The following is a 26,605-nucleotide window of genomic DNA, read 5'->3' as shown; positions in this document are numbered from 1 at the left end:
TTCAAGCTAAATTTTCAAGGTGGAAGGATTAGAACACTTCCAGGTGTTATGCATATTCCTGCATTGGCCAAAAATATGATTTCTATGTGCAAGATGGATGACGCATGTGTAAAAACAATGTCCGAGAAAGATAACTACAAGATGGTTCGGGGAGAACTAGTATTGATGTGGGGAGGTTGGATTGGAACTTTTTACAAGCTTCTAGGTAGCACTATTATTGATGGATGCAATAGTTCTTTGGTTCCTAAAAGTGGAGCAGAAAACCTAGTGGTCTCTAGAGAAAATACCGTGTTATGGCATCAAAGGCTTGGAAATATTAGAGAGAAGGGCCTTCGAATATTGCATGGTAACGATATGATAAAAGGTATGTCTAATTTCTCTTTGGATTTTGATTTTTGAAAACATTGTGTATATGGCAATAAAAGTCAGGTGAGTTTCCCCTTTGGTGCTAAGAGGGCGAAAGGGATATTAGAACTTAGTGATGTGTTTGGATCTGTGTCGGTTCCATCACTGGGTAATTTTGTGTACTATGTATCCTTTATATATGAATTTTCAAGGAATACATGTATATATTTCCTCAGGAACAAATTTGAAATCTTTGATAGGTTTAAAGAATTTAAGGCTTTGGTGGAAAATCAGACAAAGAAGAATATCAAGGTGTTGAGGATAGATAATGGTGGAGAGTTCTACAAGAAGTAATTTGAAGAGTTTAGTAAGAAGTGTCGTATAGCATGAAAAAATACTACTCCATACACACCTCAGCAAAATACAGTTTCAGAAAGAATGAACAAGATGTTGATGGAAAATGCAAGAATCATGCTCAGTGGCGCCACGTTAGGGCAAGAATTCTGGGTAGATGCATTAGAGACTGCATGTTACCTAGTTAATAGATCACCTACATCAACGTTGGAGTATAAGAATCCCCATGATGTATGGACTAGTAATAAACCCTCTCTTTCACATATGAGGGTATTTGGTTGTGATGCATGTGTACATTTTACAAAGGAAAAAAGAACCAAGTTGGATAGTAAATATGAAAGGTGCATCTTTATTGGGTATAAGGATGCTTTAAAAGGTTATAAGCTTTGGAACTGGAAACAAAGAAGGTTGTGTACAACTAATATGTGGTGTTTAGAGAGGTGAAAGATGTTAGTAAACATGAATTCCTACCAAAGTAATATGAGAAGATAGAATTTGTGCTAAAGGAGAAAGAAATCAGAAGAGGAAGAGCTACAAATGTCATCTTTGAGAAGATTAGTTCGATAGAGAAGGCATCCACAAAGGTATAGTCCATCTTATTTTGTTTCAATTTTTTCTCTATCTATTATTGATGATGATCCTAGAACTGTTAGGGAGGAAGTAGATTCAAAGGATGGAAAACTCTAGGAAGAGGCCATGGTTGATGAAATGACATCTTTGGACAAAAATGAGGCTTTGGATCTGGTGGAGTTTCCGGCTGGAAGGAAACCCATTGGAAGAAAATGGGTGTTTAAGAAGAAGATGAATGCAAAAGGCAAGATGGAGAAATGCAAATCTTGGTTGGTAGAAAAAGTTTATTCCCATGTGATGAGAATTGATTTTGGCGATATTTTTCCTCCTGTTGCCAAATCAGCTTCTATTAGAGTAATTTTATCTATTACTATTGCTTTTGATTTTGAGGTAGAATAAATGGATGTGAAGACAACATTTATTCATGGGGATCTAGAAGAAGAGATCTACATGAAGCAACCTGAAGGCTTTGCGGTGAAGGGTAAGAAAGAATTGGTATGCATGTTAAAAAATTATTTGTATAGATTAAAACAATCACCAAGGATGTTGTATCAGAAATTTGATACATATATACAGGTACTTGGATTCACCAAAAGAAAAGCAAATCACTATGTTTATTTTAAATTAATTTTTGACTATGTTATTTATTTGGTCTTGTATGTGGATGATATATTGTTGATTGGAAATGACAAAGAAGTTATCCATGATTTGAAGACCCAATTGTCCTCTGAATTGGACATGAAGGATCTTGGTGCTACAAAGTATATTTTTGGCATGGAAATTAAAGGAGAAAGGAAAAGAGGAAGCTTTGGTTAAACTAGAGGAAGTATGTCGAGACAATACTACGAAGGTTTTATATGCAGAAAACTAAAATAATGAAGGTTCCTATTCCTGTAGATGTAAGGTGATTAATACAACAAGCTATAAGGATATATTGTGACAACCAAAGTGCAATTTTTTTTGCAAAGAACCCTACTTATCATTTAAAGACAAAGCACATTGATGTTCAGTATCACTTTGTGAGGGATATGGTTGAGAACATAAAGGTGTTGTTGGTAAACATGGACACTTTGAAGAATGTTGCAGATGCATTGACGAAGTCTGTGAGAACTGAGAAGTTTTCTTGGTGTAGAGAAACAATAGGCATTGCAGGGTTGGACCAATGACTAAATTCTCTTGTTACCCCTTATGTGGAAAAGAAAACAACAAGCGGGAGAATGTTGGGTGTGTGTTACATTATTTCCACGACTAGTCGCATGCGCGGGGAGATCACATGGGGCTCAATATCCCCCCTTGTTGGGGGATTTACAAGGGGTTATTTCCCCCCCTGTTCATTGTTTCGGGCACAATAGGGGGGTCACAGGGGGGGTGGCAGCCCCCCCTATTGGGGGATTTACAAGGGAGCAGTAGCCTGCCTGCACGGGGTCTAAGGAAGCGCCCTAGGAAAATATCTTTTTTTTTCTCTATATATGCAGACCCAATGATGCGAGGGGGACTCAAAGATGGTGGGTGAACCTACCCATGGTTTTGTGCATGGGTTTTCTTCCCATGGTATTTTGTAGATCTGGGTAAGGGAACTATGGTTATGTTCTAATACAAGGTTAATGGATTGGGGTTTATGAATTCTTCGACGTGTATAGATATGTATTGTAACATTTAAAGGAATATAATGAAAAATCAATCTGGTACTCCCAGTTTTGGGATCCAAGGGAAATCTCTGTGTATTTCTGTTATGTTATTTCCATTGTATAGTTTCTATTTTAAGAATTCGTTAGTAGGTAATTATTGTATAGGGTTAAACCTACATCAATAGGCAACAAGCAGCGAATAAATCAATAAACGAAAATGTGAATTGAAAATTCCATCAATGTGTAGACTCCAACAAATAATTCAGATTTTTCTCTCGTTGAAATTAACAATCAGTCACAAAGTGTAGGCCAATTATACATCAATCTCTAAGAAAGTCTACTCATCCTAAAAAATGATCAAAATTTTTGTGAATAAAGTACAACATTAAAAAAAAAATCACTAAAATAAGAATTAACCCAAAAAATTTACTCAAACACAGAACACAAAATTTACGTGGAAAACCCCATTTGGGGAAAAACTATGGGAAAGGTTTTAGTATATTTTTATTATCACAATGAAAATATTCTTAAATTTCATGTGCTTCATTCTTTCTCATCAATGATTACTTTTTAATCACAACCGTATATAAAAGTATTTCATTACAATAACATGGGCCCAATACCATGGGTTGTGATTTACCATGGGCACTAATAAATTTTACTTGATTTTGTATGACACCTAACAATCTCCCACTTTAGACCAAATAGAAGCTTGAGTGAATGTTTTTGCAATTGTTTTATCTTCTTGGTACTAACCCTTTCCCAAGATGCATTTCTATCAAGTTTTCATTGCTCCAGCCAAGGTTCTAGAAAGGTTTTGTTTATCCCTCTGCAAAGTCTTCGTTAACATATCAAAAATATTTTTTGTAGTGTGTATTTTCTCTAATTGTAGCAACCCATCATTTAACACTTCACGAATGCAATGATATCGAACATCAATGTGCTTTGTCTTAGAATGATATGTTGGGTGTTTTTCTAAATGAATAACACTCTGACTATCACAACGCAACAAATATTTATCTTATCTTATTCCAAACTCTCCTAAAAATCATTGCATCCAAAACATATATTTTCAAGCTTCTGTGGCAGTGATGTATTATGTGTCTATTGTGGAGATGGCTACTATTTTCTGTAATCTGGATTTCCAAGATACAAATGCACTTGCAAAAGTACATAAATAACCAGTGGTGGAATTTCTAGTATCCATATCTCCAACCATGTTTTCATTTTTGTAAGCTTCAAGAATAACATTGTTATTATAAAACATAAACAACAATTACTAGTAGCCTTGAGTTACCTCAAAATCCACTTTACTACTTTCCAATGTTGTTTGTTTGGATTTGCAAGGAACTTGCTCACTACTCCCATTGAATGTGCAATATCTGGATGAGTACACACCATAGCATACATCAAGATACCAACGACTCAAGCATAAGGGATTTTACTCATTTCCTCCTTCTTCTTGTCACCATAAGGGCACAAATCAACACTAAGTTTGAAGTGTGATGTTATGGGTGTACCGACTAGTTTGGCATCCTTCTTTTTGAACCTACCTAACAACTTTTAAATATATTTTTCTTGTGACAACCACAACTTTGTATTCCTTTTGTCACAAATAATCCTCATGCCCAGTATTTTTTATGTTGGACCTAAATATTTCATTTCAAATTGACTTCCCAAATCTTTCTTCAATCTGTTAATCATATTCTTATCATGTCCAATAATTAGCATATCAACCACATATAATAGTAGTATAGTATATATTTCTTGTTCAAACCTCTTGATGTAGACACAATGATCAACCTATAGTCTTTTGAAACCGTGATACAATATAAATGAACCAATTTTTTTATACCATTGGCGAGGTGCTTGTTTCAGCCCATAAAGGCTCTTCTTCAACCTATAGACAAGATTCTCTTTACCTTTTACCTTGGATCCTTTCGGTTGTTCCATATAAATTTCCTCCTTCAAATTCTCCATGAAGAGAAGTTGTCTTCACTTCTAATTTTTCACATTCCAAGTCTAAAATAACAAAAAGACCAAGGCTAACTCTTATGGATGACATTTTAACAAGAAGTGATTTTTTTTTGTAAAGTCAATATCTTCTTTTCATGAAATCCCTTCACCACCAACCTTGATTTTTATCTTCTTCTCCCCACCCTCATGTGTAATCATGTATACCCATATTTTGTGTAGGTAATTTCTTCCTTTTGGAAGCTTCAGTAATTCCCAAGTTTTACTTTCAACAAAGAGTCCATTTCTTCCTCCATTTCTTTTTTCCACTTGGTGCTAGTTTCCACTTCACAAGCTTCTTGAAAATTGAATTAGGTTCAACTTCATTAGTTAGAAAAACATAATTTGAGGGTAGATACCTTTCTTAAGGATTTTGAGGCCTAGTAGACCTGTGAACCAACTGTGGTGGTGTGTTTTCGACTTCAATCTCTTGTAATGACTGCAACAAGTTTTATTCTTCTCATTTTCCATCTCGTTCTTAAGTTTGGTGCTCAGATTCTTCCAATGGTGGGATATTTTCTTGTTTTTCTATAAACCTGTCAACAATTTTCTTAACCTCTGTTCACTTGTAGGCCTTTTATACATATCAAATTTTGTAAATATTACATCCTTGCTTATAACAATTTTGTGATTACTAGATCCCATAGAAGGTAACCAAAAGCACCATCCACATATCCCAGAAAAACATATTTCCTTGATTTACCTTCTAATTTGCTTCTATGCTCTTTGGGAATATGCATAAATGCTTCATATCCAAAAAAAATTAGGTGAGAATAATTTACCTTTATACCGATGAAAACTTCTTTAGGAATACCACTATCTAGGAGTGTAAAAGGTGAGAGATTTGTGAGGTAACAAGTTGTCTTTATTGCTTCTGCCCAAAAATACTTTTCTGATCTATAATTTGACAACATACTCCTCACCTTCTCCGTAATAGTGTGATTCATCCTTTCTGTAGTACCATTTTTCGATGGAGTACCAGGCATAGCCTTCTCATGTTTAATGGAAAACTTATTACAATAATTCTAGAATGCATTGGGGAAATACTCCCCACCATTATCTGTCCTCAAACACTTGAGAAAATTATTAAAGCAACAAGAAATTTTTGAAATATCTAAAACACCTCACCTTTATTTTTCATAGGGTAGGCCCAAACCTTCCTAGATGCATCATCTATGAATGTAACAAAATATGAGGACCCCCTTAAAGACTTACATTCAGCAGCCCAAACACATCAGTGTGTTAATTCTAACAAAGTTGTTTTCATTTTATGACCACCTCTCGTAAAAGAAACCCTTCTTTTCTTACAACAAATACAATGCTCGCTAATATTAATTTCATAGGATTTCAAACCTGGAAGTAGATTTTCACCAACAAGAACTTTTAGGCCCTTTTGCCTCAAGTGGCCCAATTTATTATGCCATAAATCCACTAAGTTTTCTTCTTTTGCAACAAAAATTGTATCTAATATCTCTATTGTTTCACTCATTATATACAAGTTTCCTGTCTTAGATCCTTTAGCCAAAACCAATTACCCTTTGGTAATTTTCCAGCTACCTTTCCCAAAGGTTGTGGAGTAGCCTTCATCAGCCAATCATCTCATAGATATCAAACTCATACACATCTCTCGGACATGCCTAACCTATTTTAGCAAGATACATTGTCCATCCTTTGTCATTATTCGAACATATCCCACTTGCATTATTACAAAAATGAGTATTTCTTGAATGTACTCTACCATGATCAACTTCTTCATACGTAAAAAACTTGATTTTACATGGGGTCACATGGTGAGATTCTCCAGATTCAAGTACCCAATCAATGATACTACTAGAAATATATGAATGGGATTCTTCTACTGAAATAGTAAATAAAACTTCACTTTCAGAAGTTACAATAGTGGTCTCACCTTCATTTTTGTTGCTTGATTTTTTATTTGTGTTGACTGATGTTTATTCCTTCTGTTCCTTTTGTTCCTTCTTCCGAAACCAACAATCCTTTTTCTTGTGTTCCACTCTTCCACAACGAAAACATGTAAGTCTTCATGTTTTTTATTTCAATCTACATCTCGATTTTAAATGCCCCTATCTACCATGTTCAATTTTCCTTCCATGATCAGCTAATACTAGAGCTTATCCTCCCTAGTTTTCTGAAATTGATTTGTGACACAACTCCTCGTTTATTAAATTTCTACTAATGGCATCAAACTTAAAGGTCCCTGCAGGTGTTGAAGTGTTGATAGCTACTATCAAATTCTCCGATATTTCTAACATAGAGAAAAATAATAAGATGGCTCTAATTTCATTATCCAAAATAATTTTGATAGAGGAAAGTTGACTTTTGATTAAATTAAACTCATTCGAATGTTCCAAAATTGAAGCAACTTCCTTCATCTTGGGATTGTACAACTTCTTCATCAAAAGACTTTGTTTGATGTCATGTTCTTCTCATATAGATCATCCAACCTTTTCTATAGCCCTTTTCTTGTATTCTCTCCAACGATGTTAAAATATACATTCTTTGCCAAATACTAATGAATTATGGTGATTTATTTTCTATCCAGTTTATACCATTCTTCGCCCATCATCGATGAGGGATTCTTTGCTGCTCCCTCAATTGACAAATAAAAGTTCTTTAAAATCAATATTTCCTCCAACTGCACCTTCCATAGGGAAAAACTAGCCTAATTTAATTTCTCCATATCATGTAATGTCACTATCTCCATGCTCATAATAACCTAGAATAAACCAAAAATTAAAAGGACCAACCTCACTCTGATACTAGTTGTTAAGAAAAGACAATAGAAAAAACATTTAACTGATCTTTTTTTTTCACTCACTAAAACAAGAATTAACTCGGAAAATTTATTCAAACATAGAACACCAATTAATGTGGAAAACCCCATTTTCAGGAAAACCACAGGTAATGGCTAAGTATATTTCTATTATCACAATGAAAATTTTCTTACATTTAAGTCACTTCATTCTTTCTCACCCATGATTCCTTTTTACTCATACCCCTATATATAAAAATATTTTATTACAATAACATGGGCACAATACCATGGGCACAATACCATGGGAAATACCATGGGTTGTGAATACCGTGGGCACTAACAACTTTGACTTGATATGGTCTCATGTCTAACAAAATCTAAAATTTTCATTATGGAAAATGAGCAAGAATCTCCAAGCAGATAATTTTTTAAGTGCATATCTTTGAACAATCATTTCTCTATTTATCCCAATTTGTTTGATGCCAACAATTATTTTTCTAATTATTCTTCAATCCCATCTGACACAAATGATTTTATATAAACAAAGGAATTTTTCTAGATTTTATTAGTGAAAAATTGTTTCTCAAATTTAATTGGGTTAATCCTCTATCAATAGAGCTCACTGTTCATTATCTTGAGAGTTCTCACAGTGTTGAATTTCATCATTTTTATGAGTCTAATTTATTCCGTGGAAAGGGAGAAAACGCTAATGCTAAAAGTGAATTTATTTATGATTACTTGAGAATTAAGAATAAGAAAACACCTTACCCATCTATGATGGTTATGTCGGATTCTCATATTTTTAACCCTTCAATTCAATTCATATTTGAAGATGAGCAAAACACTATTTGAATAAATTCTCCAATAAATTCTCATTCCAAACTTCTAAACATTTTGATGATTTTAATGTTCAAGAATCCATCCCAATTTATGATTATTATGACGATCATGTTCTCATTCGTGTTCATGGTCTCGTTCCTCATTCACTTCCCCAAGTAGATGTGAGTAATAATTTTAATTGCATTCTCTTAGTTGACACTTGTGAGAAGGAAATATCTTCAAATAAATCCTAACTATCTTGCAACGTTATTTGTAATATTAGTATAAATAACCATGTAATTGAATTTTTTTCATGGTTCATTTCTAATTTTTATTCAACTTTTATATTTCATCCTTTTGATAGCTTATATATATGTTGGCATTTTGGGCATTGAGGCACTCGACACTCATGAAATGCATTAATGGGCCAACATACAAGTCAATTTTAAGGCCTTAACCATGAGTATCACAAACTTTTAATTTCTCAATCTTCTTTGATGTTCATGTCATATCAATTCATTTCTTCTTTCCTAACAATTTTTTCATGACCTCTAGCACTTGAGAGTTCATTATTAAAATCTGACCAATACTCTAATCTATATAAAAATTTCTGAAATATTAATTATATTTCCATCTACATTTCTTTGATCCATCTGAAAGTTGTATGGAAAGTTCAATTTTCAAGAATATTTCTTCTAATGTTCTTTCTTTTGTACAAAGTACTAACACTTTTTTCATAGGCCTCTATTGCATTTAAAGATACATTTTTTGAGGATGATATATTATATTTCCCTCTTTTAAATCTATTTCAATCATTAGCAGATACCCATCCTAATTTTTATGATCCCCTAGTAACATAGTTGGAAAACACTTTTCAAGAGAGAAATCTTGTAAATAAGTTTATTCTGATAGATTTATTAGAAATAAATGTACATATTAGGGTTAAAGTTTCTTTTAAATTTTTAGCAATAACTGTATTTATATTACTAATTTTTTATATTTTCATTTGTGCATAAATAAAGCTAATAGAATGGCTCCATTGAAAGTATGATTTTACTTAGTTTTGATCTGCCTTGTTAGATTAGGCTAGGAGTAGTAATAGTTTAGTTAGATTTCTTTTTTATTTTGTTTGAAAAATGTAGGTAAAAGAATTAGTGAGAAGAAAGCCTTTTCATTTTTTTGGAGAAAAATTATTCAACATTATTCCAATAATTTTTTCTCATGATCATGTTCATGGAAGTATTCATCCATCCATCATAGTTTTACATTTTTAAAAAGATGTGCTATATAAGGGTGCTTTGATTCATATTTTATTGGAGTTATTAATTTACAAGATAATTCATGATCATATTTTGCTTCTTTTATTGATACAAATATAACAAAATGCATGCCTCGTGCTTGTCTTTTTATGTCGCACACCTTTTCTTTCTAAAGTTTTTCATGCTTAATCAAAGAATGGTTCTTCAAGGTAAACAAAAATCACAAGCAATTGTGAAGAAATAACTTTGATTGTGCTATTTTTATTTGCCCTCGGATGACTCAGTTCCCACACAACCATTCAATTTGGATGTCATATTTTATTGTTTCCTTTTTTCTTGGATCTAATTTTTTTATATGGAATTTGTTTCCCTTTTTCCATGTCATCTTGAAGCTTTGTCATCTTGTCTATCCTTTATATTTATCCTTTGTATATTTTGGGCTTTATTTTCTAGGATAAAGTAAGCACAAGGCGTGGGCCCATCTCCACATGGCTTCTCCTCATAATCTCTCTCTAAGATTTGTATTAGCCTACATGCCACATCTTCCCGCTTGTTTTTTCCTTGGTAGTATCTTTCGTAGCCTCTTCTATTCCTTCTGGAATTTTCATCCTTTCAGGATGACATGGAAAAATGGACCATTTTCTTCATTTCATTCTCCTTGTGTCTGTTACAAGTTACTCAACTCACCTATTATTATTTCCCTACTCTACCACGTAGCCTAGAGGTTCTTTATCAAAGCTTTCATAAACTTCTCCTTTCCATCCTCCTAGGGATCACCTTTCAGGGTGAAACAATCATTCACGATGGTATAATACGGTGGATCCCCTTTCTAAAATGCCCCTTTCTAACTCACCCTCCGTTCTCTTTACACCATCATCTTCTTTCCACATCATCCCGACCCATATTCTAAGATGTTACACGACTCATTTATATGATATACCATTGGTAAAACTCAACATTGGGACTATTCAGCATCACATGTTACATGTAGGCTCCACTCATGCCTTTCATTCAAATCGTATATCACCACTTGTCACCCCCAAGTAGTTTTTATATTAATGTGGAAAATTAGTAGGCATGCCTAGAATATGCAAAGGTAAATTGGAGTGTGGTTAATTTATATTTTTTTGGGGGATTCTCTTATGCTATGATTATATTTATACTACTCCACTCTAATGTACACTATGAAAAGGTCTAAGTCCTCTCCATATTTATTTAACTTGCTAGATGGGTTGGGAATTTTGATTGATTCCATGGGATTTTATCAAAACTTTGGGGCTGATATAAAATCAAAAGAAGCAAGAAGAATAAGTGCAACTACAATACAAAGTGAAGTACATCTAGCATATATTCATTCTTTCCATTCTTATCTCTGACGATTTTTATGCTTGATTCCCTGAACATGAACTATTCTTTTCTGGTTTAATGCTCGTTCTAGTTTAGATTTAATAAGTTCATGATCTCAGGCATATGAAAAACTTTGTTAAAATTTAACTTCTTTGTAATTTTCATCTCAATCAAAAGAGGAAGACACTGTTTTTTTGGAGAAAATCAATATCTTTCAGCCAAATCATAACAATATTCTTCAAGGTAAGACTCATACACTTCTATTCATCTTTTCCTATTTTCCTTATGCTTATTTTTATTTTATATTATTTTCCATTTTAATTTTAGTTTCAGTTTTGTTTTAGTAAATTTTGATCTTAGCTATGTTTTTATAGGTCCTTACTAGTTACATTGAAGGTTTAATTCTCCCAACAAGATTTTTTAAAAACTAATTCAACTTACATTGCATCACTCTGGACTCAGAGAATTAGTTGTGATGATGCTTAAATGATAAGCAAGTGATAGAAAGGAGTCTCTTTATTCTACTTTGTGTTCTTTTAGTTTCTAGTTCTTTATTTTCTCAAGGACTTGTTTTAAAACAAGAAATTTACTAAATGAGAGACATCTGAGGCAACTTCATCTCTTATCCATAGCTTCCCTCTAGTTTCCAAACCCCTTTTTCAATTAAAAGCCTAATCAGTTACAACTTGACAAGACATCTTAACAAGATATCAACTTAATAAAAACATGCTTCATTTCCACATATTTGTTCTTCTGTTGAGACATTTTCAAAATTGGTCTTGTTGAAGTTCTCTTTAAGTCGTGGCTTTTAATTACCTTTTCTTTTGGGTTTTCATTTTCTTTCTTCATTTGGAATTTTTGAAGTGTATTGATTTCGTTTTTTCTTCTTGTTTGGATTTTTTGATATTTCCAAAATCGATATGGGGGAATTTGTCTCACCCATTATCAATTGGTTAACATGGGGAAATATTTACTCTACAATTTCAATAGAATTTCATTTATCTAAAGATCATTTTGATCAATTTTTCACTTTCTCATACATCCACCATTACCTATGGGGAATATTGAGATATGATTCAAGTGGTATAAGTTTTCCTTTATAAAGGAATGAATTGTTTATAGTCTTTGCCATGAATCACTCTCATACCCCTCCACATTAAAAAAAAACCTCTACATTCGTAGAGAAAGAAAAGTCTTGTGGGGTCAAATTTTTTTTTTTCTCAATAAGACTAATTCTATTATGGATACAAAAAGTTACAGCGAGGCAGTGTCCTTGAGAGTTCAACCTGATGATGGCATTTTACAAAAACACATAAGATCAGTGCAGTTCTCTGACACATTACAGTTTTCCATAGTGACCAGACCAGTACATTTTGATAGAAAACACCCTGAGACTGACAGAAACATGGACAGACCCTGCCCAGAGACAGACAGAAACAACTGATATATGTAGAAACGACACATTAACTTGCAATAACCAGAGCCAAAACATAGCAACAAAACCAGAATAAGCTAGGCTAGTCATCATCTGTGGTATAGGGCTCCTCAACAACCAGACACCCGTACCGAAGAAGGTCCTCCGAGTCCGAATGAGGAGCAACCGAGCCGGTGGGATCGCCATGCACGGACACACCTGGGCTAGCGGGGTTTGCCAGAATTGGCAACGAAGCATCCTCCGAGACTGAGCGCAAGCGCTCCTCCGGGTTTGCAATTCTCTGCTCCATAGGTTCAACAGCTTAGGCCGCTCCCAAATTGTTGTTGTCTTTAAGCTTTTCAATAGAGATAGAAATAATAAAAATGGTGTTGTCGAACGAGCAAGGGAAGCGATACCGCGCTGTCTGGTGAGCGGCAAGCTCACTTACCACCTCTCCTGATCTACCGCGACCCCTTCCTCTGGCACTCCTCGTTGACGGAGGACTTCGTCATTCAGGTTCCAGAGTGTCGGAGGAGCGCTGCGAGACAGCTCGACCACCAGAGGCCCCCCTTCTGCTCAGTAGCCTGACTCTTTCGTGCCGCATGTTGGCTTGCTGTGCGCTGGGTAATTGCAGAACCTCCCAATAACCATACAATCTCTGCACACTAACAGTGTTGTGAACCCTTGCAACGGGATGCAGAGAAACGCCCAAAACAGAAGGTGAAACCTCGACGGCGGAATGTATTGGAGCTGGAATGCGATGAGCGTTTAAGGAGCAGCAAGACGCGGCGATAATGACGGCAGATGAACACCATAATGGCCGCATTAATGTGGTTATGCAGGCCCGTTCCCCTTCCCAAGTGAACTTACTCGTGGCGTATGCGAGCTGATAGATGCCCACATGAAACGCCGCCCGAATGTCCTTCGAACATTTAATCACCCGCATCCGGGGGTCTTGTGGGGTCAATTTTAACTAGCGTTGCATTTTTTCTTTAAATAGAAAGCCTCTTATACCACTCTGCTCTCTTTACCCAATTGCTAAAGGAAATTCTCTAAACATACCAATCAAAAGGGTGATATAAGAGGGTTGAAAGCACACATGTGTGGGAAGTGTATGCAAATTTGTCGGGTACTGAATAGGCTTGATGGAAGTATGTCAATCCATACATGGTATCAAGACAACTTCATCGGGGTAATGAACAAGCCTACTCGCAACAAAGTGATGTCGAGAAAAAGAGGTAACTCCATTTCTAATATGTGCATGCTAATCTTAAAAGCCTCCTAGCTATCTTTACTACCAAATTTTAGAGGAGCAATTTAAAAATAATAATTATTTCTTATGTTTGGATTCATTTTTTAGATTGGGCATTCAAGTACTTTCATTTTATGAGATTATCTACCTTGATTCATCTCATGTGAGACCCTTCGAAATGATGTGATGTGCGATAAATTTTTGAAAGATTTTATTTGGATCTTTGGTAAATTTAACCCTATTATGTAAACCAAAGATAACTGCTTCATCCTCGTGTGTCACCAATTGTTGTGGCTACAACATCCCCATAATTTTTCAAACTTATTATGGGGATCCTCCCAATAAATTTTGGTCAACTCACTCCTATATTGCTTTAACTAGTTTATTTTGAGGGTTTTTCACATTGTTTGGATTTTCATTTTGATGACTCTATTATGTGTGGTTTCTTGTCGGCTTCTCAATGAAAAAAGATTCATTGAATTAGGATTTACGGTTTGGAAACTAGGCTCAGTCAAATTTTGGTTGAATTTCACTACCTTGCCTTAAAATATGTAAAAAATGTATTTTATCTTATTTTATAAATTTAAATAATTTACATATGTAATTATAATTATTTTATTAATCTAAATTAATTAATTTAATTAAAATTTATTTAATTAATTTGTATATATTATTATTTAATTAATTTCTTTATTAAATTAATTAATGATTTAATTATTCTACATAACCAAAGCAACTAAAGACTTGTATATATATTAACTATATAATTAAGAAAACTTTATTGTAACCATTTAATATTATACATTATATAAATAAATAAATAAATAAGTTAATTAATATATGATTTCATCCCAGTCGAGGCACCTCAGAGGTTTAATTTTTGAAGTATTTCATGCCTATCATGATCCCATCCCCAAGATGACATAAGTGGGAGGGGTTGGAAACGTTTTTGTCTTATATATGTAAGTGGGAGGGACTTATTTCATGTAATAAAAAGTGGGAAAGGACCCACTCTCCATGTGGGCTCCCCTCCCCTTAATTCATTTAGGAGTTGTCTATAGTGCGATTTTTTGGAGTTTCCAATGCTGAAATCTAGTGGAAACATTTGAGGTGAAATCTTTATTTGTGTTATTTAAACTAGTTTTTTACTGTATATATGGATTCAACACCATGAAAAAACCCTAGGGCACTTATATTGTGCAGGATTTAATAATCAATCTTGTGATTTCAATGAATTCCAACTGGATTTTAGAGAAATTAAACCGGAAAAATCCACCAGAAAAGCTTCCAAAAAGTTGCACTAAAGACAACTCCATTCATTTAATTCCTTCCTACATTTCAGTTAAACCTCCCATGGACTCCTTTTGTTTAGAATTGCATTTATTATTTTTTTCTTATTTCATAATGTTTAATGTTTAAGTTTGAGTATTTTTTTTAATTTATTTATTCTTATATTATTTAATTTAATTTTATATATTGCATTTTTTTGTTTTAGTTTAATTTTCATAACTTAATTATATATATATATATCTACATATCTATATATATATATATATATATATATATATATATATATATATATATATATAAATGAAATATTATAAAATTGCTGAGAATTTTTAATTAAATTCCCAACACTATGTATTTTCTAACATGCAACTAATTTTAGCACCAAGAATTTGGAAGGTTTTAATTTGAGATTTACTCAACCAAATGAGGCTAAATGATGCCCAGGATGGCTTGTTAGAAAGATAAATTCATGGGGAATATTTTGGGAGTGGTTACATGACTAGATTTGGTCATTTACTATGCCTAAAATTTATTAGAAGTTGGAGTTATGAATTTGTAACAAGAAATTCATTTTCTGAGCCTTGTTTTTAGAATTTGATTGGATAAAACTTTTATTTTGTAAATTGGCTTAAAGACCACCTTCTTGGGCCAAATAAATCATTATAGAAAGCAATGAGAATAAATAATAAATTTTATTGAATTTATTCAATTAAATTTTAGTTTATAAATGCCTTCATAATTTTATATTTTAAATTTTGATATGAAATTTTAATTGGTTTTGCAAGGAATTGTTGAATATAATGAGGCAAAGAAATTTGGACCAATAGAATGAGAGCAACAAAGAAGAAAATGGGGGATTTGCAGCTCCAAAATTGACAGATCTAAACACTTTCAACAACTCTCCTATTTGGAGATTTCTTTTGTAATATAAATAAATTGGAGGAGGAGCAGAACAAGTTCATGTTTTTTTCAATTTAGAGGCTCTTAGAAATTTTGTAAGGAGAATTTTGTTCTATATTGCAAGGAATAAATCAGATCTGAGCTTTGGGGGTTTTCCTCTCAAAATTCAAACTTTGTTGAAGAAGTAGATCTTGCACTATTATAACTTTCTTTGCTAGTGGAGCTCAAAGTTTTGTGAAGATCATAGAATAGATATATTGTAAAGGTAGAGCACAACATCCAGTTTCATCATTGTATTTCAAATACTATTAATTGAAAATATAATTTAATATTTTAATGACAGATCTATGTCAATTATTCCCTTGTTTACACTTATGTTAAACAGAGAATGGTTATTTGTTGGGTCAACTATCTGATCTAATGATCACATAGATCTGTTATTTATTTATTTATTCTCAACTAGCTCTTTCATTAAAACAAATTTTCGAGTAACTATTTACTAAAAAAATTTCCATTTAAAACTTGATTTAATTATCATTAAATTGTATGAACTATTTCTACATTTTGATGGCTTATATTTCATTGTTTCGATTCTTCAAAATGGAGCATGTATTGCAAGTATAATATCAGTTATTAGAACTTATTCAACAACTTGATATTCATCATCAAAGAAAAACATGTTAAATCCCCTTCTAATTATATATTTGCACTTGGTACTTAAGAGTTATCTCTTAGATATCGAGTTAAAGTAGTTTGCTTTGTTTTTCTACATTATTAAGTAGGCTTGCATTTAGATTTAGATTTAGATTTAATTCTCTTCTTTTGGAGGTTGTTGGAGCCTTTGCTTTGAATTTTGGATTTTGGTGGGAAGAAAGGTTAAGAACAGGTGGTGGGCACTGTTATAGACATTTTTGTGCCTCGCGACATGGAGCATGAAATGTCAATAATTACAGGGATCCTCAGTCCCTAAACATGTTGTTCTTACCCCTAAAAGAACAAGGTCATCAAACAACAGCACTTCCAATCAGTTCTCCACCTGAAAACACTTCAAAACAGGCTAATTTTGGATCATGTCAGCTGCTCCACTGAGCATCTGCGCTGGAATGCAACTGCTCCTCCTTGTACCTATGCTGGAAGTCAAATCTAATGAAGGCTACCTGCGCTGGGCGAGATTGGCCAAGTGGCACAGTCATTCTGCAAGGTGTCAACTGCCCAGGAAGCTTCCAAACTGACACTTGGTTCATGAGATTCGCCCTGTGATGAGTAAGAGGTACTTGATCACCATGTGTAAGCAAGGATCTCCAAGTGGACTCAAGAACTGAAGATTAACTGAAGAGGGAGAGGACACAAGGCAGCTTCATGTCAGTCTCAAGCTGACTCATCCTCTCTTCTTCTCTCCTATATATAGAGCTCTTCTATGAGGTCTGAGGGGGCTGGAATTTTGTGTAAAGCAAGGAGGTGCTGTTGGTTTACAGTTAGAGCTATTGGGTGATTGTTTTACTAGAGGTGAAGAGGAGAGTTCTTGCTGCTGGGGAGGTGCTGCTGGATTGGAGCCATCAATGGTTGTAACCTTCTCAGAACCCTGTTACTTCTATCAATAAAGTTTTGCATGTTCTCCTATATACTTGTATTGCATTGATGTATTGTATTTACTTGTATATTTGATTCACTCTAATCCATGCATCAGTTATGAGTACATGTATCTTGTAGTTTCCTCTCTTGTTTTGTGCAGGATCTGTGTGTAGCTGGACCGGCCAAGAGAGCAAAGAGCTGGGAACAAGAGACAAAGAGAGAGGATAAGGATCGACTAAGCGAAAGACACCAGGTTGGTTAATCTTTTCTTCCTTCTCTCTGTACTTTCATAAAGGAAAATATCGAAGCTTTACTTTCAGTTGTTGCTAAAGACTGTCACCTTTAGAGTAGGGATAGGGTCATCCGCGTCGGATACTTTTCCCCACAACAAACTGGCGACTCCGCTGGGGAGCCTAGTATCTTGTTGGTGTTTGTAGTATTTTGCTATTCATTTCTTGAAGAAAAGAGTACCAAATCGAAAAGCTTTTGACTATATCAAAAGCGAAGTAGAGGGACTGCTACTCTTGCTCATTTGCTGAGCAAATTCAAGATTTGAAGAGCTTATCTACAAAAGACTCTTTACTCTTTGTGATAGCTTTTCATCCTCTTGATCATCCCTTAGCCTGTACTTGACCTATAGCTTTTTATTTCAGCAAAAACAGTGCATTTTTGAGCTTTTTATGACCCGGAAAACTTTGTAGACGCAACTCTCGTGTGTCAGTGCAGGCTGTCCACAGGCAGTCTGCATTCCAGCGCAGGTACTCCCTTCGGGAACTGCGCTGAGAATCAAACTGACAGACCAGAGCCTGCGCTGGTCCAGTTAGCCAGTGTCTTGCTAAGGTTTCCCTTTGTGTCTGAGCCCTGTTTTCACTGATTTTTTTTGCTGATTGCTTGCTGGTCATTGTACTTGCTGTAAACCATTCTCCTTGACATTATTCCGCCTCAGTTGTGTGATGAAACTGTGAATGTTCTTTCAGTATTTCTTGTTTCAGTTACAGTTTCCCATTGTGAAAAGCGAACCAGTATAGCTGCGACCTCTTAGATCCTGAACTGTAAAGTGTCTTTGTGATCTTAAGAGCTAGTTTTATTACTGTTCATGGCTGTTTGAGTTTGTTTGTTTTTCATCTTATGGTTTGAATTCGTATATTTTTAGTGTTAAAACAAGTACCTGTAAGGTGTCTTTTCATTATAGACGAAACTTGTTTGTTTACGCTTCAAATTGAATTCGAAAATAATACAACAATTTCCTTTTGTCTACATCAACATTAGGGGAAAAGAAAAGAAATACATGCATCTTGCATTTGCATTTTTGATAAGTTTGTGTGTCTGATCTAGGAGAAAGTGCATTAGTTTGTGCTTTGTGCTCTGTGTGGAAAGATATTGTTTTTCTCTCCCCTCAGTAGTTAGGATTTTCAAAGCTAAAAAGATTGTGAAAGCTTGCTTATCATTTTAGCCGCATTTAGGAATTTGTACCAATACATCTCGTGGTGATCCTGAAAGACAAACTGCTAAACAAGATCAACTTAAAATATATTGAATGAATCTAAAAACGCATTGTAACATAACGCTCACAATAGAGGTCTAGGTAGAGACGTGTTCCGGCGTCGTTAAACGTAGTGACTGTCGATCTCTACGAAGGTGGGTGATTCCTCCTGAGGGACGATAGCACTAATACGGACTTGAGCTCCCGCGTACCGTCGCGTATATTGGGAGACCCCTATAGGCAATTATCCTTTATCCTTAGGAAGCCGTGTCGACCGCCCTACTGATCGCGATGCAGTGAACACAGCATTCACGAAGATCGACCACCCGTACCGTAAAACGTATTCTGTGGTTTCGCGAAAGGTTTGGCACACCCTCTGCCTAGATCTCCAGAGCAGTTTCTTTTGGCCCTTTTCAAACTCTATAACTGAAAAGGTCCAACCGAGCATTTGTCACTTCGGGCTCGTTAATACATCGAAGGCGACTAGAGTCATCTTTAGCTTTTTCTCGACTCTTAAAACATGAAAAAGCAAAGTTGTGTCTAAAAGCGTCTAATAAAATTCATTCAATACGGAAACATAATTCCCCTTTTTGTATTTTAGTTGATCAAGTAATCCGCAACCGTGGAGGAAAGTCAATTAAAACTCCGTCGTTCGGGGAGACTCGCGAGTCAACCGTCTTTGTCTCCGGAACCGAGAGTAGTACGGACGAAGCGAACTCGCTGGACCAGGTCAAAATCTCCTTTTAAAGTTAGAACGGAAGTTCCAACAACATCTGAGATTCTGGTCACTCCCGATATTTCTGGAATCCCTGCCTCTATTGAAGAAGTTCAACAGCAACAGAAGGACAGTTGTACTGATCCTAGTCTGAAGACAAGTACTTGCATAACTGAACCAGTTCCATCTGAAACCGGTCCACAGAGTCTTGTTGTTCAAACAACTGTCGCTGTCGAAACAACCCCTTCTTTGGCACCAGAAATCTTTTACGGACCTGACGGTCTTCCTCTTCCTCCTGGTCTGATTGCAATAGAGGAAATCGTAGAGGACCAGCAAGCAAATACTCCAATTCATTTTGGAGTAGGCACCACTCTTTTTCCTTCTGCGTCAGAAGTTTGTCCATCGCCACAGGAAGTTCCTGTAGAATCGATAGGAAGTTTATTGGATAGACTTAAAATGTCTGAACAACCGTCGACATCTAGGACTGTGCCAAATGACACAGCGATAGCAGAAGCTCCTGCTGCCAACCCAACGATGTTTGCCGGCATACCAGCTGTCCCAACTAGTTCTCATCAACTAGAAGGAGTCCACCCAGGGACTATTATGACAACTTGGTCTGTTCCAGTTTGTTCTTCCGGTATAATACCCGGTAATTCTTATGTTGAAACTAGACAAATTGATCCCTTTGGGAATCAGTTTAGACCATCCAGTCCTCAAAGGCAATCCACACCCTTGAGCTCCGGATTGTTACCGTATGGGGGGCAATATGCCCTTTCACTTCCTCTTCCGGGAGGATACCCATACGGCAGTTTTCAACCACATTAAGGTTTGACTGAAGTAACGACAAGTAGTTGGGTACCTATGTTACCCCAACAACCAAGAGTTGTATATTCCATGCAACAATGTGTACCTATGTCTAGTATCCCGACGACGCCAGCAATTGTAACCGTGTCGCAAGTTCAATCGATGCCTGTTGTATGTCAACCCCAAGTTGTAATGCAACAGCCAATTGACCCTGCAACACAACCACAATCGCCAACTGCCGGGACGACACAGATACAAACGGGAACCATAACCCCACATCTTGGTCCGTCGGTTAGTGTCGCACAGCAAAACATGGCTTCACAACCATGGATGGTGCAATACCAACAACCTCAGTTTCAACAGGTGTACCAGGGGTCTGAGCAACAGATCTTTGCAAATAGTGGGCAACCCTATATTCAGAACGGGTTAAACCAACCACTTTACAGTGGCCAAGCCCACCAACCATATCAGTCATATCAACATCAGTTGCATTATGCTGGTGTGCAAAGACCTACTGCTCAGGCAATTCCATCGTATCCCGGGTACGCCTCGCCAAACCTGAATCAGCAGTTGCCATTCGTGGCGACCCTAGAATTACCAGATTTACATCGATTAACAAACGATCCAATCGCCTATGCCCATTGGTGGCCAGCGATTCCTCACAAACTTCCTTCGGACATTCCTAAATTCAATGGAAATCCTGGCGAAGACCCGTCGAATCATGTGATGACATTCCATCTGTGGTGTTCGTCGAATACCTTGAATGATGATTCGATAAGGCTTCGTCTTTTCTAGAGGACATTGACTGGTCCGGCGGCCAAATGGTATATTGAATTACCTAGAGCCTCTTTCGACAATTTTAGTTCCCTAGCCACGACTTTCTTAACGCACTTTCAGTTACCTATAAGGTACGAAACTGGAACAGAGATCTTGACCAATTTTAAGCAGACAACGGCCACACATATATCAGATCATATACATGAGTGGCGTCGTCGGCGCAGAATGGTAAAAACCTATGTTCCAGATCAGCTATTAGCTGAGTGGTTTATAAAGTCGCTTCTGCCTGCTATAACAGAAGATGTGGCCAAGGGAGGCGTCGTAACAGAGGAGCAAGTTATTGCTCGTGCTCAATATTTAGACTTAGTATATACTCAGTCGGGCACGCTCTATGATAAGATACCTGACGCCCCCAGACCAGAATTTTCAATCCCTCCTCCTCCCGGATCGAATAGTGACTCTCATGCCGGTGATGGCGTGATTGGAACTGCAAACGCTAAGTCGACAAGGGATTCGAATAAGAAAGCCCGTAAGACTTCGAATCAAAAAGCAAATCAAGAGATTCTTGCTTCGGAGGTAAACGCTGTATCTACGGATAAAGACAAAAACTCCAATCAACCAGGAAGCAAGAAGAAACAAAACAAAGGGAAGAAGAAGAAACAAGGTGGGTCATCCCCTCAAAAAACTTCTTCAAACCCTCCTGGGCAAGGGAAACAATTTTATCCATGTCAAATATGCGATGAAAATCATTTAACAAAGAACTGTCCGTTCAAAGCTGAGTTAAAGAGGTTCCTAAAGAGTTCCCAAACTTCAGCTGTGTTGACTGATCCTTTTCCCGCCCCAGGTCAAAATATGGTTGATAGTGGAAATGCTTCCCCGTCTCAAGTGCTTATGTTGTCGGTTTCTAAGCAAAATGATGCTTTGATCTCGACTAGGAATAAAGATTACGGGAATCCGCCGGTGTCGAACGACAAAGGGAAAGATCAACCCAGTAGTTCGACAACAACTTCGGCAGAAGTTGTACCCCCCCTCACGCATGAATTAACAATAAAGCCACCTAAGGGAGTAGTACACAAGTCGACATTTAACCCTCGCGCCAGAGCGGCGCAACACTATAATATAGTGGAGGATTTGGCCCAATCGCCATCTGCTATGTCAACTCTTGAGGTACTACAAAATTGTCCATCCCAAAGGCAGGCATTGTTATCAGCAATTGGTGGAGTGGATCCTAAAGATTCCAATCTTGTATCCTTTGATCACAAAGGATATGATCCTCAGTTACCAGCGCAATTAGCTTTCCTTATTCAAGTGAAAGCACTCAACAAAACTGTTCATAGAACGATTATTGATGAGGGAGCATCGACATGTATCATGTCGATGAGTTGCTGGAAAACTCTTGGATCTCCAACCTTGTCGCGATCTTCGACGACATTGAAAGCATTTGACGGTAGGTCGTACACTCCGTACGGAATCCTAAATAACTTTAAGGTGGAACTAGGAGGAAAAACAGTGGAAATTGATGTTCAAGTCATTGATGGCAATCTTGACTATAACATCCTACTGGGAAGACCATGGATATATGCCATGGCAGCTGTAGTGTCGACATATTTTAGGAAGATCGCATTCCCGTTTGAAGGAGGGATTACGATCGTCGACCAACAGAATTTCCTCCCTAATGGTTCACAAGTTACTGGAAGCATTCCCCTGATCCATGGGAGCGACCATTCAATACAAGATATTGGAGTAGGCTTGCTGAAAGATCCCACAATGATGGGAACTTTCGCGTTGCCACCTCCTTTCCATGTAGGGAATATCATGTTTGTAGCAACATGCAACATGGTATCTTCGTCAAAGGTCGCAGAAGACAAAGTCGTCATGGATTATCAAGTGGTTTTGCCACCTAGCCCTATTGAAATATTGTAGCAATCAATGTTTCAGGCATGGGAGGCGAGCCCAAATGAACGCTCGTCAAGCGTTTGGGTAGATAGGTCCGAAGAATATGGTACCCCATTAGATCCATGGTCAAAAGTTCATGGGACTGACGAAGGGATCTTACAATCATTAATGATTGAGGGGGCACCATGGAATGATCACCACCATCGTTCCCTTCTTCCAGGATGTGAAGAAGAAACTCATCACGACCTATATCACCCTTCAGTGTTTGAATTCCTAACAAATACTGTAAATACGGTGGATTCAGAGAGAAACCTATCCAATATTGAAGAGACCGTAGCCGTAAACATCTCGACAAAATCTGATGTTGTAGAGAATATTCATGTCGGCAAAAGTTGTTCCCCTTCAGAACTGGAAATATATAGTGCTCTCTTTCGCGAATTTAGAGATGTCTTTGCATGGTCATATGATGAAATGCCAGGCATTGACTCGAGCATAGTTGAACATGAGATTAAAATGTATCCTGATGTCAAACCAGTAAGACAACGGCTTCGCCAGGTTCATCCTAGGAAAGCCGCTGCCATTAAGGCAGAAGTTGAAAAACTTCTCCATGCTGGATTCATCTACCCGGTTCCTCTAACCGATTGGGTATCGAATATTGTCCCTGTTATGAAAAAACAAGGGACGATAAGAGTGTGCGTCGACTATAGGGATGTAAACCAAGCTTGTCCAAAGGACAACTACCCTACACCCTTCATCGACAATATAATTGATGAATGCGCCGGATGTGAAATCTTTTCCTTTATGGATGGATTTTCCGGGTATAATCAAATAAATATCCGCCCACAGGACCAGTCTAAGACTGCGTTTATTTGTCCGTGGGGCACATTCGCTTATCGAAAATTACCCTTTGGTTTAAAGAACGCAGGGGCGACGTTTCAGAGGGCAATGAATTATGCCTTCCATGACATCAAGAACATCGTTCAACCTTACCTCGACGATCTTCCGGCTCATTCGCGGAAGCGGACTGATCATCCGCGGCATTTGAGGGCAATATTTCTACGTTGCCGGCATTACAAGATAAGACTCAATCCGCACAAGTGTGTGTTTTGCGTCGGATCTGGTCGTTTACTTGGCTTTGTAGTCTCTAAGGATGGGATTCGTCTCGACCCCTGTAAGGTTCAGGCAATCATTAATTTGCCTCCACCTTCAAATTTGCTTCAGATTCAGAAACTCCAAGGGAAAGCAAACTTTCTGAGGAGGTTCATTCCAAATTACGCAGAACTTGCCAAAGGTTATACTCGTCTTTTGAAAAAGGATGTACCTTTTGTCTGGGACCAGGTTGCGCAAGCTTCCTTTGACGCTCTGAAAGATTCTCTAGTAAGAGCATCATTAATGTACGCCCCGGACTATCAAAGAGATTTTAACCTGTATCTAGCTGCAGCAGATACGACCATTGCGATGGTCTTAGTGCAAGAAGTCGATGGAATTGAACATCCTATTTATTATTTAAGTAAAAACTTAAATGACACAGAAAGTAAATATTCCTATGTTGAAAAACTAGCGCTTGCTGCTGTTCAAGCGATTCAAAGGTTTCGACATTATGTCCTCTTTAGGAAAACTAACATTCTGTCAGATTGCAACCCCATGACGTATATACTGTCGCGACAGTTGCTTGGGGGCAAATATTCAAAATGGATAGCCATCCTTCAAGAGTTTGATTTGGATTTTGTAAAATCCAAATCGAAGAAAGCTCTAGTTTTCGCGGAATTATTATGCGATCTCCCATCGTCGTCCAACGATGAAACATCAGAAGAGTCAATCGTGGATGAACATTTGTTTCTGATATCAGTAAGCGATGAGTGGTATGGAGACATCATTGTTTATCTCCAAACCCAAAAATTTAGGCCTAATACCTCACACTCGGAACGGAAGCGTATACGATACCAATCTAAAGACTACATGATCGTCGGTGATACACTTTACCGTCGTGGTATCGATACGGTTCTGAGGAGGTGCCTTACCCATGAGGAGGCCGAAAAAGCCCTGAATGATTGTCATTCAGGCGCGTGCGGGGGGCATCAATCTGGATATGCAACAGCACAAAGAATCTTACGAGCAGGATACTTCTGGCCAACTATGTTTAAAGATTGCATAATAGCTGTCAGAAGTTGCCATGCATGTCAGATCTTTGATAGCAAAACCAGGAGACCACCCGCACCCTTGCAGCCTATAGTTGCTGTTGGGCCCTTCGCCAAGTGGGGCATCGATTTCATGCAATGTAACCCCACCTCGACCGGGGGGCATGGGTATATTATAGTCGCTGTTGACTATTTTACCAAATGGGCCGAGGCGATGCCTACATTGGATAACACTGGTGAAACAGCTGCCCTTTTCTTTTTCAATCATGTAGTCGCCAGGTTCGGCGTTCCGCAAGCTATAGTGACAGATCATGGATCGCATTTTCGCAATCACATGATGGTTGAATTAGCTGCCAAACTAGGGCTATCTCACGACAGCTCTACCCCATATTATCCACAAGCCAACGGACAAGTTGAGGCAATCAACAAAGTCCTGAAGCGTATGTTGCAAAGGATGATCGGGGTTCACAAGAGAAGATGGCATCTAATCCTGTACTCAGCATTATGGGCTTACCGAACCTCGGTAAAAAACGCCACTGGGTTCACACCATTCCAATTGGTGTATGGCCTAGAGGCAGTATTACTGATCCAGTGCGAAATTTCGTCTCTTAAACTCGCAATTGACCTCCTCCCCGGAACCTCAGAAGAAGAGGCTCGTTTCTTGGAGTTAATCCAATTGGATGAAAGCCGTCGTGACGCCGCTTTGGCGAACGAAGCCCATAAGAAACGAGTCAAAGCGCAGTTTGACAAGAATGTCAAACCTCGTATCTTCTCTGAGGGTGACTTGGTTTTGCTTTACGACCAAGAATCCGACAAATTAGGAGCAGGAAAATTTCAGTCCTTATGGATGGGTCCTTATATTGTTAAAAGGGTGTTAGCAAAAGGAGCCTACGAGTTAATGGATTATGACGGAATACCACTGGCGCAACCCCGTAACGGGTTGTACCTCAAGCGTTACTATGCCTAAATAGTAACCTGAGTGCTTTTGTTGTATTTTGTTTTCGCTAAAATGTTTGTTTCGGTTAAGTAATCCACCCTTCTCATTTGTTGCAGATGTCGAATTATTCTGAGACATATGTGGGATATGCTGACGGAGCGAGTCGTAGTACGCGGAATTTGTCCTCCGCAGCCTGGGCCATTTTTGATCCAAGCGGCGAGTTAGTGAGTTTCAGAGGTGTGTGTATTGGACGGTCAACGAACAATATCGCTGAGTATAGTGCGTTGATTGAACTCCTCTCTGATACCATCGCTCA

General features: G+C 37.2%; 1 pseudogene; it reads right to left on the bottom strand.

Annotated features, from left to right (window-relative positions):
• The window catches only part of LOC149194745 (zinc finger CCCH domain-containing protein 32-like), an 87,922-nt pseudogene extending 75,087 nt beyond the window's left edge, over nucleotides 1-12,835 (bottom strand).
• Between the last annotated feature and the right edge of the window lie 13,770 nt (nucleotides 12,836-26,605).

This window comes from Pinus tabuliformis, chromosome 2_2 (genome assembly GCF_031772625.1).
Source record: "Pinus tabuliformis cultivar Carrire ecotype Pingquan chromosome 2_2, CPIR1, whole genome shotgun sequence".
NCBI classification, from domain to species: domain Eukaryota; kingdom Viridiplantae; phylum Streptophyta; class Pinopsida; order Pinales; family Pinaceae; genus Pinus; species Pinus tabuliformis.
The sequence above is the reverse complement of the archived record's forward strand: the minus strand, read 5'-3'. Positions and strand labels throughout refer to the sequence as shown.